The 13,927-nt window shown below is 44.5% G+C and overlaps 1 pseudogene; it reads right to left on the minus strand.

The window, feature by feature from the left end:
- Positions 1-9,586: 9,586 nt before the first annotated feature.
- Positions 9,587-10,826, minus strand: LOC146357118 (protein maelstrom homolog; annotated as a pseudogene).
- Between the last annotated feature and the right edge of the window lie 3,101 nt (positions 10,827-13,927).

The following is a 13,927-nucleotide window of genomic DNA, read 5'->3' on the forward strand; positions in this document are numbered from 1 at the left end:
GAAACCGAGCCTTAGTATTTTGTTCCAGCATCGGCTCCTGTTAAGGAGCTGATGGGCTCGTTTTTTTTTTGTAGATGTTATTTACAGCAACTGCAATTCTATTTATAATAGTGATGGTGCTTATTATAACTTTTCTTTCTCATCTACAGAATGTTTACAGGTATTCTGAAGCAGACCAGGAATACTTGTCCAGGCAATATACAAAACAGTATGGAATAAGAATCCCTTACACCTTGCTGTCTATGTATTTATTTCTCATATTTATATTCCACTTACCTACTGATACTATGAAGCAGAGTAGTTTGCCCTGAGAAAAACTTGGGTGCAAAACCAGTCTGTTACACCCATCAACCACAATTATAGTGCTTTTCCTCTTTCTTAAGGAGTCAGAAAGAGGAGTATGTGTGCTCTCTCTCTCTCTCCAGTATGTACAGCCAGGGCCAGAAATATTGGAAGAAGGATAACTGTTTTGGCAGTTGGCCTCTGTACACCACCACATTGAAGTTAAAAGGAAACACACCCAGATGGGAGCGAAGTCAGGACTTTCAGCTGTAATTCAAGGGGTTTGACAAAAGTGGGGCACTAACCATTCAGGAAAGACAGCCAGTGGCATACACACACACACCCATCCTTGGTTGCTCAAAAGTAATGGAATGAATGGCTGACAAGCAGCTGCATGGCCAGGTGTGGCCTGTTTCCTAGGTACCCCATGACCAATCAAGCGGATAAAAGGCCTGGAGGTGGTTCTGAGTGTTATATTTGCATTTGGTAGCTGTTCACCGCAACTCCCAACATGAGGTCCAAAGAGGTGTCCCTCCAAGTGAAGGAGGCCATCATTAGGCTGAGGAAACAACATAAACCCATCAGAGAGACAGCAAAAACATTGGGAGTGGCCAATACAACAGTTTGGAATATTCTGAAAAAGAAGGAATTAACTGGCAAGCTTAGCAACAGCAAAAGGCTTGGAAGACCACGGAAGACAACTAAAGTGGATGACCGCAGAATGCTGCTCATGGTGAAGAGGAACCCTTTCACAACACCTAGCCAGGTCAAGAATGCTCTTGAGGAGGTAGGCATGTCATTGTCAACATCTACAGTCAAGAGACGGCTTTATGAATGTAAATACAGAGGCTTCACAACAAGGTGCAAACCACTGGTAACGCTCAAGAACAGAAAGGCCAGATTAGCCTTTGCCAGCAAACACCTAAAAAAGCCTGCCCAGTTCTAGAATAAGATTCTTTGTACTGATGAAACCAAGATGAACTTGTACCAGAATGATGGGAAGAGAAAAGTATGGAGAAGGAAAGGAACAGCTCATGATCCAAAGCATACCACATCATCTGTCAAACATGGTGGAGGCAGTGTTATGGCATGGGCACGTATAGCTGCCAATGGAACTGGGTCACTGGTGTTTATTGATGACCTGACTGCTGATAAAAGCAGCAGGATAGATTCTGAAGTGTATAGGGCTATACTTTCTGCTCAGATTCAGCTGAATGCTGCCAAACTGATAGGACGCCACTTCATATCGCAGATGGATAATGACCCAAACCCAGTACAAGCTGCGTTTTGAAGAGGCAGAGGAACTAGAGATCAAATTGCCAACATTCGCTGGATCATGGAGAAAGCAAGAGAATTCCAAAAAACAATCCTTTGATTGTGTGGATCACAACAAACTGTGGCAAATTCTTAAAGAGATGGGAGTACCAGACCACCTTACCTGTCTCCTGAGAAACCTGTACGAGGGTCAAGAAGCAACAGTAAGAACAGGACATGGAACAACCGATTGGTTCAAAATTGGGAAAGGAGTACAACAAGGCTGTATATTGTCGCCCTACTTATTTAATTTATATGCAGAGTACATCATGAGAAACGCCGGGTTGGATGAATCAGAGGTCAGAATTAAGATTGCCGGGAGAATTATCAACAACCTCAGATACGCAGATGATACCACCCTAATGGCAAAAAGCGAAGAGGATCTAAAGAGCCTCTTGTTGAGGGTGAAAGTGGAGAGTGCAAAAGCTGGTTTGAAACTCAACATTAACAAAACGAAGATCATGGCATCTGGCCCCATCACTTCCTGGCATATAGAAGGGGAAGAAATGGAAGCAGTGACAGATTTTATTTTCTTGGGCTCCAAGATCACTGCACACGGTGACTGTAGCCATGAAATTAAAGGACGCTTGCTCCTTGGGAGGAAAGCTATGGCAAACCTAGACAGCATAGTAAGAAGCAGAGACATCACCTTGCCGACAAAGGTTCGTATAATCAAAGCTATGGTTTTCCCAGTAGCAATGTATGGCTGTGAGAGCTGGACTATAAGGAAGGCTGAGCGCCGAAGAATTGGTGCTTTGGAACTGTGGTGCTGGAGAAGACTCTTATGAGTCCCCTGGACTGCAAGGAGGTCAAATCAGTCCATCCTAAAGGAAATCAACCCTGACTGCTCATTGGAAGGACAGATACTGGAGCTGAAGTTCAAATATTTTGGCCACCTAATGAGAAGAGAAAATTCCCTGGAAAAGACCCTGATGCTGGGAAAGATTGAAGGCAAAAGGAGAAGGGGACGGCAGAGGATGAGCTGGCTAGATAGCATCACCAATGCAATGAATATGGACTTGAGCACACTTCAGGAGAGAGCGCAGGATAGGAAGGCCTGGTGTGCTATGGTCCATGGGGTCACGAAGAGTCGGACACGACTGAACAACTGAACAACAACAATGACCCAAAACATACAGCATACAGTAAAAGCTACCCAAGAGTTTCTCAAGGCAAAAAAGTGGGATGTTCTTCAATGGCCAAGTCAGTCACCTGATCTCAACCCAATAGAGCATGCGTCTCACTTACTGAAGACAAGACTGAAGGAGAAAGACCCACAAACAAGCAGCAGCTGAAGGTAGCTGCTGTAAAGGCCTGGCAAAGCATCTCGAGGGTGGAAACTCAGCATTTGGTCATGTCCATGGGTTCCAGACTTCAGGCAGTCATTGACTGCAAAGGATTTTCATCCAGGTATTAAAAGCGATCCTTAAGTTTGAAATGATGTTGCTTTGTTCCATTACTTATGAGCCACCAACGATGTGTGTGTGTGCATGCCACTGGCTGTCCTTCCTGAATGGTTAGTGCCCCACTTTTGTCAAACCCCTTGAATTACAGCTGAAAGTCCTGACTTCGCTCCCATCTGGGTGTGTTTCGTTTCAACTTCAATGTGGTGGTGTACAGAGGCCAACTGCCAAAACAGTTATCCTTGTTCCAGTATTTCTGGCCTGGTACCTAATAGCTTGATTGCTATTAGCTTGTAGACTGACAGTATATTGGTCTGGCACTAGAGTGGCCATTTATACATCACCAAAGAAGAGGTGATACAGATTTCCATAAAATGTGCTTATTTCTATGTGTAGACACAAATTTAGAATTAATTATTATAATTCAAATAGAAATATAATACATCTCACCATACCGGGGAAGTCTGTAACCAGGTAACCTGTGTGCATACTCGGTCTTCTGCCCAGGTGCTAACTGTTGATGGGCAAGTTCAAGGCCCGACATGCTGCTCTCCTTCCTTATACTTCTTTATCTTTAAACAGAACTAGGACTGGACATCCTTTCAAATGGACTTCAGGGGTGGGCAACTTGTGTCCCTCCAAATGCTTTGGCCTACAACTCCCATCAACCCTAGCCAGCATAGCCAGTGCTGAGGGATGATGGAAGTTGTAGGCCAAACCATCTGGAGGGCCACAAGTTGCCCACCCCTGAAATAGAGGATGTCTTCAAATAGACGACTGTCCTCTGTCAAATAAACACATAGGGTGGCCATGTGTCCTCTTTTACAGAGAACAGTTCTGGACTGCCAGAGGACTCTCCTCTGTTTTGAAGGCATCCTCTATTTCAAGGGCTGTCCAGACCCCAAGTTCATTGTAAAGATAAAGAGCCATCAGAAGGAAGAGCTGAGCCGTGAAGTTGCCCATCAATAGCACCTAGCCACAGGACTGAGCAAGGTCACCTGGTGACAGTCTTCCACACTACGGTGAGATGTACTGTATTTCTATTTGGATTAGTTATTTCTAAATTTGCATCTATAAATTAGCACATGCACATTTTACAGAAATCAGTGTCCTTTTTTGTCCTCTTCTTTGGTGGTACGTGTCCTCCTTTTTGGCGATTTGCAAGTGGCCACCTTATCTAGCTCCCAGATATGGACTGAGGGAACATGGACTGAAACAACCTTGCTGAAGTGAAGAAGGCCTGGGTCGGGTCAGCGCCTGGGTGGGAGACACTCTAGAAGCATTATGTACTCTTCTGCCTTAGAGTTCGTGATGGAAGAAAGGCAGGCTATAAGTGTCATAAATACTACTCACACAGAGGTTCTCATATTCATTGTCTGTTCCCTCACAGACTGAACCATCATAATGAATTACTTGCATGTGTAAACCAGCCACTACAGATTAATCATGCCTGTGATTCACATGTACACTGTCTGCAAATAGAACTTTCCACACATCGCCCTATGCCAAGTCAAACAAAATGCTTTTCGGTGGAGGCAGATCACATATTTGGCTGGGAGACATAGAAAGTGACGAACATGCAGGGGTTGAATCAGCCCATGCATTCATGAAAGTTCCCACTAGTCAGAAGTGGGGTCGCACCCATGCTAATTGGAATTTAATCACTGGATTGGATTCCATATTAATTTTTGTTTGGCAAGGTACTGGGCACACCTATCGCTTTCTCTTGTGTTGCTCGATCTTTGGGGCTCGCTTCATTTTTTAAAAATATGTTTTTCTTCCTCTCAGTACTCAGGATATATTTACCTATCCACTTAGATGACCACTTTATGCATCTGATTTGACGGTCAGCTCTAGTCCACAGTTCATGACTTTGCAACTGTAGGCTTGTCATAACCTTTGTACAATACACCTGGCTTTGTACAGTATAAGAACATAGGAAGAGCCCTGCTGGATCAGACCAAGGCTCCATCTAGTCCAGCATTCTGTTCACACAGTGGTCAAAGAGCTGCCCATGGGAAACCCACAAGCAGGGCATGAGTGCAATAGCACTCCCCCACCCATGTTCCCCAGCAACTGGTGCACATAGGCATACTGCCTCTGATACTGGAGGTAACTTATAGCCATTAGGACTAGTAGCCATTGATAGTCTTCGCCAGGAATTTGTCTAACTCCCAAATTGGTGGCCATCATTACATCTTCTGGTAGTGAGTTCCAAAGTTTAACTGTGTACTCTGTGAAAAAGTCCTTCCTTTTATCTTTTCTAAATCTTCCAACCTTCAGCTTCATGGGATGACCCCCCATTAGGTTCTAGTATTATGAGAGAGGGAGAAAAATGTTTCCCTATCCACTTTCTCCACACTATGCATAATTTTGTATACTTGGGCACATTGTGATCTGGTTTGCGTAGACCAGTTCGTGCTGGAGTTTATGGCTCATTAATTCTCCTTTTGGGGTAGGGGATTAGACTATATGGCTTTGGGGCTTTTGTTCTATGATTCTAAGGTTAAATAATTGCCCCCCCTTTTTTCCTTCCCAAAAAACAGTCCCCAGTTTGGATTAGGGGTGCAGCATGGGGGACAGGGCGGCTGACCCTTTGCCCCCACAATGATTCCTCAACTTAAATACACACGCACACACACACACACACACACACACACACAACTGCTATTAGCTGTGCAAGGAGAAAACCTATGGGCCTGTATGTTTTCTCCACCGCAACCATGGTTGTTTGCCTACAGGGTGCACTACTACAGGGTGTAGTAGTTTGGGGTGTTGGGTGTGGATTTGGGTTAGACCCCCTCTTCCCCCCACCCCACCCCCACACACCATAGCGGCATTTTACGAGAAAAAATAATGTATGGAGTTCCAACCAAAGTCGTTCTGAAGGGATATCAAGTTATCTGCAATAGATGCTGTACAAGTCTTTGGCGCCCAGTTTCATCAGCTGTGTAGCAAATATTGCATAGATCTATTGGTTTCATCCTTCACAGAGTCACGGTGAACACAAAGTGGGTTCAACACTGTTAACTTGATTGCTCACAAGTACCATCTCCTGTGCTGCAGAGCCCAGCCCACTCCCTAGCTTACTAGAAAATTCGGGGCAATGAAACAAGCAGGACAATGGCTAGAGTGCAAATGGGCACCACACTTTAAGAAGGATGCAGATGAACTGGAGAGGGTTCAGAGGAGGGCAATGAAGATGATCAGGGGACTGGAAACAAAGCCCTATGAGGAGAGACGGAAAGAACTGGGCATGTTTAGCCTTGAGAAGGGAAGACTGAGGGGAGATAGCGCTCTTCAAGTACTTGAAAGGTTGTCACAGAGAGGAAGGCCAGGATCTCTTCTCGGTCCTCCCAGAGTGCAGGACACGGAATAATGGGCTCAAGTTACAGGAAGCCAGATTCCGGCTGAACATCAGGAAAAACTTCCTGACTGTTAGAGCAATACAACAATGGAACCACTTACCTAGGGAGGTAGTGGGCTTTCCCACACTGGAAGCATTCAAGACGAGGCTGGACAGCCATCTGTCAGGGATGCTCTGACTTGGATTCCTGCACTGAGCAGGGGGTTGGACTCGATGGTCTTGTAGGCCCCTTCCAACCCTACTATTCTATGATTCTATAAGTCTCATAGCAACTACAACCAGACACAAGTAAGAGCACATTATTCTGCTTGCTTTGTGATGGTGCAAAGTGATCTTATGTCTCCGCCTCTGTTTCATCCTTAGCTAGGATGGGGGTCGCATGTTGCCCACCCTGATATAGCCCAATTCCAATCTGGGTTGAGGCTGGGGTTTGGCATGGAGACAGTCTTGGTCGCCTTGACGGATCACCTTTGCTGGGAGAGTAACAGGGGGAGTGCAGCCATATCAGTCTTCTTTGATCTCTCAGCAGCTTTCAATACCACTGACCGTGGACCAGCTCTGTGGGTTGGGGTTGGGAGACATGGTGATATGGTGGTTCTGTTCTTACCTGCAAGGTTAAGAACATAAGAAGAGCCATGCTGGATCAGGCCAAGGGTCCATCTAGTCCAGCATTCTGTGCACACAGTGGCCAACCTGCTGTCAACCGAGAACCCCGAAGCAACTGGTATACATAGGTATACTGCCTCTGATACTGAAGGCAGCACAGAGGCATCAGGACTAGTAGTTATTGACAGCCTTCTCCTCCAGGAATTTATCTAATCCCCTTTTAAAGCCATCCAAATTGGTGGCCATCACTACGTCTTGTGGTAGCAAATTCCATAGTTTATGCACTGTGTGAAGAAGAAGTACCTCACTTGGTTTCAGAAAGTAGTACTGGGGGATTTCTTCTTGACCCCGTGTCATTTGATAGAGTTCCATGTCATCCCCCATGCTTTTAAACTATATGAAGCCTCTGCCAAGGAATCACTGCACAGTGGAGAGGATTCTGGGGCATGTTCACAGATGCAAACTCTGCTTGCATGGAGCACTGTGTAGGCCTGATGGGCATGAACTAAACCCCATGTGCATGAACTGTACAGGAGTTGCATTCAAGCTAGATGACCTTCAAGTTTGTTCCAGCCTTACAGTTTGATAGTTCTATGACTTGATTTGAGAAGACTGTCTTGTAGGCAGTGATCCACCCAACGGTGGGGTGTTTCCACAGTCCTGGGAATTAATGTAACCTTACTATTCACATTACAACTCAAATAAGTGCTTCTACAATTAAGAGAGCTGTCACTCAATATATTATTTAGCAATTCTCTTAATTCCAAGCAGCCAACGGATTGAAGAAAACATTTTTTCCCACATGACTCATGCTGGTAAATAGATAATTTCCTTAGTAGCTAAGGGAATACCGTTTTTATAGTATTAGCAGCACAATCCTAATCTACTCAGAAGTAAATAGACTTGTCTGTATAGGATTGCAGCTTATGTCTCTCAAGCCATACAGTGGCTAACAGCAAAAATTACAAGCATGCAAAATAAGAAAAGTGTCCAGATGTGTTGAATGCTCTCCCATTAAAATCAATGGGGCCTAATTGTACTTACTTTAGGCAGAAATGGTATTTAGAAAGAAAACTGCAAAAAAGAAAAGAGAAGAAAAGGAGGCATAGATATTCCAACACAATATATGGGAAGAGCTTTGATTAACACATGAAAATAAGGTATTCTGAAAGAAACTGACTGTATGTTACTGCTGCTTTTAATTGATGGTTATTTTTACTGTTTTATTTTATTTTATTGCTATTTTGTTGTTAGCCGCCTGGAGTGTCTCTATTGAAACAGAAAGGAGACATATAAATACATTATTATAATAAATAGCTTAAGACACAACCCTATGCATGTTTAGACAGAAATAAATCCCACAACTCCTAGCCTGCTCCAACCAGCTTCCACCCTTAATGTTCCAAAATATTGGTCTGCATGAAATATCCATAAAATGCAGTCATATGCATGTTTACTCAAAAAAGTAAGAAAATATAATATATATTAAAATCTGCCAACTGAGGATTCCACTTCATGCATCTTCTGAAGTGGATTCTAATCCATGAAAGCATGTGCCACAATAAGGGTGCAAATACATGCAATCCTATGCATGTTTAGACAGAAAAAAAGACCTACAACTCCCAGCATGCCTCAGTCAGCCATACTGGCTGGGTGATGCTGGGAGTTATAGGACTTTTTTCTCTCTAAACATTTATAGAATTGTGCCCTAAATCTATTAGTTTTTAAGATGCCACAAGGCTCTTTGTTGTATTTGCTGAAACAGATGGACAAGGACACCCTTGTGGAACTGGTGGTGGTTTAAGAACATAAGAAGAGCCATGCTGGCTCAGACCAAGGGTGCATCTAGTCCAGCATTCTGTGCACACAGTGGCCAACCAGGAAACCAAGCAGGGCACGAGTGCAACAGCACCCTCCCACCCATGTTCCCCAGCAACTGGTGTACCTAGGCTGACTGCCTCTGATACTGGAAGTAACACATAACCATGAGGACTAGTAGCCATTGATAGCGTTCTCCTCCAGGAATGTATCTAACCCCCTTTTAAAACCATCCAAATTGGTGGCCATCATGACTTGTTGTGATAGCAAATTCCATAGTCTGACCATGCACTGTGTGAAGAAGTCCTTCCTTTTATCTGTCCTGAATCTCCCACCAATCAGTTTCATGGGGTGATCCCGAGTTCTAGTATTATGAGAAAGGGAGAAAATAGTCTCCCTATCCACATTCTCCACAGGTTTCTTTAGAGGCCTGGTGAAGCTCCAAGAGCCTTGCAGTCCTGTGATTTTGAATACTTTACTTCAATTACTTGAGTCTTAATTCAATTATTCTCCTATTATGAATTATTTTATAGTGCAATCCTGGATATTGAAGTAAGCCCTATTGAATTCAGTGGGACTAACTCCCAGTAAGTGTGTATAGGATTGCAGCCTTATTGAAATAAAAACACACTAATGCTCAGGTTTGCACTAAGCATACAATCCTAATCTAGATTTTAATATCTTACTATCATTTAGGGGTCACCTTGTTTGTACGGAAAACCTGGTCCCCATCTATTCAGTCACTTCCAATCTTAACTGAATCACACTCAAACAGACAAACAAACAAGAATATAACTTATAGAGTCCAGAGGCTTTGAAATCTGTCTCTTCTTTCCTCCAGCCCCCAAATATTAGGTGGTGTGTTTATGTCTTGGAGCCTAATTATAAGTGAGCACACAGAAATTACAAACTGTTGCACAAATCTCTTTAGCGATAGTGAAATTTCCTTGCAAGTAGCAACAGCCCAAAATAGTATGTCATTTTCTTCATGCCACTGGCACCTTGTATTACCCGAGTAAGCCCACCTGTATGCAGGTGTTACATACCTAAGTCTTAGAAGGCCCCACTGGAAACTCCTGACAATATAGCTCCACTACATGTTCCTCCACATTAAGAAGTCCCAGATGATGGACTGTCCCTGCACCTCTAGTCATGCGCCACCCCTTTGCCTTTCCTACGTCCTCATTTGTCTATCCCCCCTCCAAAGGCAGCATCTGATTGGTTCAGATCACTGCTGCTCAAACAAAAGGTTAAAAATAAGTTTTATTTTGAAATTAAGTTGTGTGGCCCCGCAGGCATGGCGTGGGCGGGCCAGCTGCCGCAGCATTTCCTTTTCCCAGTGAGGCCAGGTTGATGAGGAGGAAGAGTACTGGAAAAGAAGGAAGAGAAGCCACTGCATCCGTCTGACCCTGCGGCAGTGGCCAGGGCTGGGCCAGGCCAGGCCCTTTTGAGCCTCTGAGCAGCTGCCCGCCCATGCCAACCCCTGGTGCCGGGCTTGGCTTTTGGCACCAGTTGACTCTAAAGTGGTCATCACAATACACAGGTGGCCAGCTGCCCCAACTGGCTGGATAACTATGAATAGTTCACATAACACAACAGAATGATTTGTAGTTGCAAGCTCAAAGCCAGCTGTGGTATTGCCTGCAGCCTGGCAATGAAACCAAAAGCCCCGTAGCACCTCGCTAGGATCTGTGAAATGATGGATGTCTGCAATTACGCCATCCTTAAGTGAGTATTTGATGCAGCCAAGTCACAAGGGAGGAAACACTGATTGCGATGGGGGGGGGGCGCTGCCGCCACCACACTCTGTGGCTGAAGAAGATATTCAGGAAGTAGAATGAGGTTTCAAACACAACTTGATCACACTTCCTAAGTGGACTGCTGAGGTTTGAAACAGGAACTGTATTCGGAGTTTGTGTGGGAATAGGTGACGGGACCTGCCTGGATGGCTTTTTTGCTACTGCTGCTGATTTCTTAGCTTTCCACTGATGAGACATTTCTGCATCCTTTTTCTCGTTTTGCTTTTCAGTCAGCAATTGCGTTTGTCAAATAAGGAGTAGGGAGGTCGCTAGGGAAACATTGAGACAGGGCTTGGGAAGCTCTATGCAAAGAAACTCCAGTGTCAATGGGCGAGGGCCATGCAAGGGGCAGAATGGATAGATCTGGGTTCATTTCAGGAGAAAGAAGGAAACAGAGCCTAAGCAGGTATATTTACCTTTCTCTGGAACAAGGTAAACACAAAGGACCTACCTTCTTGCTTGGTCACAGAGACTTAGAAATGGGCTGGCTGTTTTTTGGTGAGTCACTTTGAGACCGTTTATTGTAGAAAAGCGGCATCAAAATATAACAGTTGATCTAATCTACACTCTGTCTATAGGCAATTAAAAAATGGGGTATGCACCTGGGTTGTTGAGACACTCTTGAGAACAAAATTGTCTAGAAACAGCCAAATGGCCAAATTCTTGGGCTCAAGGTGAGGATGGGGAAACCGAAAGACCGCCTAAGCTGTTATTCAGGGTCAGGGAGGGAAAACAATTTGGTTGCAAAAACAGAATTTGGCATGGAGAGCCTGGACATGAGGCCTTTCCTTGGACCCTACTGCGCCAAGGAAAAAAGGAAACACAGAGAGCGACAAAGGAACTTGGGGAAGGAGGCAGGGAAGGGAAACTACCTAAGACCATGACCATATAGGTGGCTGCCCTTGACACAAGCCCCTGGAAAAACTCAGCACAATGCCCTAGACTTCTGCAACTTGGCACCTTCCAGGTGTGTTTGCACTACAGTTCCCATCATCACCAGCTGGAAGGCACCAGGTCGGGGAAGGCTGCTCTAGACTGAATGATGCCCTAGACCAGGGGTAGGCAAACATTTTGGGCTGATGAGCCCATTAGGAATTTGAGAAACTGTCCTGGGCACCACCACAAAATGGCTGCCATGGGAGGCGTGGCTCACCAGACAAAAGTGACAGGACTTCCTTTTTCTTTTATTTTTCCTTCTCTTTTTTTGGTGGTTGGACATGCTGCCGAGGAAAGCATCATTTCATTTATTATATTTCTATACTGCCCCATAGCTGAAGCTCCCTGGACAATTCACAAAATTAAAACAAACATAAAACTATATTATACAAAGTACAAAAAACATTTATGTACAAATATAAACAGATAGCACACACACAGACAACATATATCTAAAAACAATGTTTAAACAATCCACGACCTGATTAAAAATTAATTATATGCTGCTAAATACCTGAGAGAAGAGGGCAGTTTTACCCTGGCGCCGAAAAGATGACAATGTTGGTGCCAGGCAGAGCTCATCTGGGAGATCATGCCACAATTGGGAGGCCACCAACAAGAAGGCCCTCTCCCTTGTTTGCACCCTCTGAGCCTCCCTCAGAGGAAGCACCCGGAGGAGGGCCTTAGATGCTGAACATAGTATATGGGTCGGTTCATGGCAGGAGAGGTGCTCCATCAGGTATTTATGTCCTAAGAATGTCTCTGAGTCCCACTTGTGGCCTAGAGAATTGATGAGAAATGAAGATGGCAGCAACTGGAGGCCCTCACTTTGCTTTGAAGCAATTCCCCAAATTTTGTTCATTAAAAAAAAAAGTGGGAGGGGTAGGGAGCTTTGGTGGGCACCACCAAAGGAGTCCAAGAGTGCAATGGTACCTACAGGCATCATGTTGCCCACTGCTGCCTTCAACTGAAAGAATAATCTACTATTTTTGATCAAGTCTGCTGAAAATCAATCCAAATTACACCCACACACATGGGCCCCCTCCCTCTGGGCATTGCTACTAAGTAAAAAAAAAATTCTTATACACAGTCACTATAGCAACAGTGGGTGAAAAGCTTAATGTCCTGGAACATGGAGATTAAAGATGGTGTCAGAAACCATAGTTTGATCAGAAGTTACCATGGTAGAAGCACACAGGCGTCGCTTATGAACTCTCAATAGAAGTCATATTCCAGTCACACCAAAGCCTGAAAATCAGGTTTGTTCCAGAGTGGAGCACCTACTGTGGTGTGGTGTAGTGGTTAGAGTGGCAGGCTAGGCCCGGAGAGATCCAGTTTCACATCCCCAAACAGCCATGAACCTCACTGGGTGACCTTAGGCCACTCACTGTTTCTCAGCTTAACCTACCCCACAGGGTTTGTTGTGAGGAAAAATGGGGACGAGAAGAACCATGTGAGACAGATTTTTGGCCCTCCTGTGGTACCATGAATGAGAACTGATATATCAGAGTGGGTGAGCGGGCTACTTTTGGAGCCCTGATAGGGAAGAAATGCAGTATATGAATTTTAAGATAAATGCATTTATTTCACTATCAATCTTAGGAATCTTTATTTTACTATCACTGTTGAGAATCTTTGAGAAATGTCTACATTTCTAGTGAATTGCAGGCTTCTTCTGATATAGAGACTACATTAACACCAGGAGTGGCTTATTCTGTGGACCCTGTGTGACTACAACTCCCATCACCCCAGAAGATGATGGGAGTTGTGGTTGAAACCCATCTGGAGGGCGCCAAGTTGGGGAAGGCTGCACTGGCCTATATCTCCTTTGCTGTAGCAAGACTGTGCCCCTCCTCAGCAAAATGATTAAGTCTAATTAAACACTAGAGACAACATAAGAACCAGTGATCAGCAGCAAGCGTCTTTCTGAAGATGAAATCCAAAATGAAAAGTAACAAACTTGGGCATAAGGGAAATACCATTAAAAGAGGCATTAGGGACTTCTATTTGAAAACTAGCTAGAAAGAATACGGGGCCTTTGCCTGGGGGGCATACAAGATGCAAAGCTGTAGGCGTCTTTATCACATCAGTTTTGGCTTTCTCCTTTTGGTAAAAAAAAAAAACCCCACTCAAAGTGTATGTTGCCTTCAGGAACTGGATGAATTCCCAACTTCCGAAGTGTGGGGTGAATTTCACTAAGTAGGTGGAAACAGTTGCTAGGAGAAGCAGAACAACCTGTCAGTTTGGTTTGTTTGTAGTGGGCCATTTTGGAGCTGGAAGAGTCTTGAGGTCTTGTGAAAGTAGATTTAATGGGAAAGGCTGCAGTCATGGATTGGATGAGGATGAATAAACTGAGACTCAGTCCAGACAAGATGGAGGTAATGCTCGTGGGTGGTTCCTTC

The sequence above is a fragment of the Heloderma suspectum genome, chromosome 1, assembly GCF_057233095.1.
Source record: "Heloderma suspectum isolate Gila_16-S chromosome 1, 16-S_ref, whole genome shotgun sequence".
Lineage (NCBI taxonomy): Eukaryota > Metazoa > Chordata > Lepidosauria > Squamata > Helodermatidae > Heloderma > Heloderma suspectum.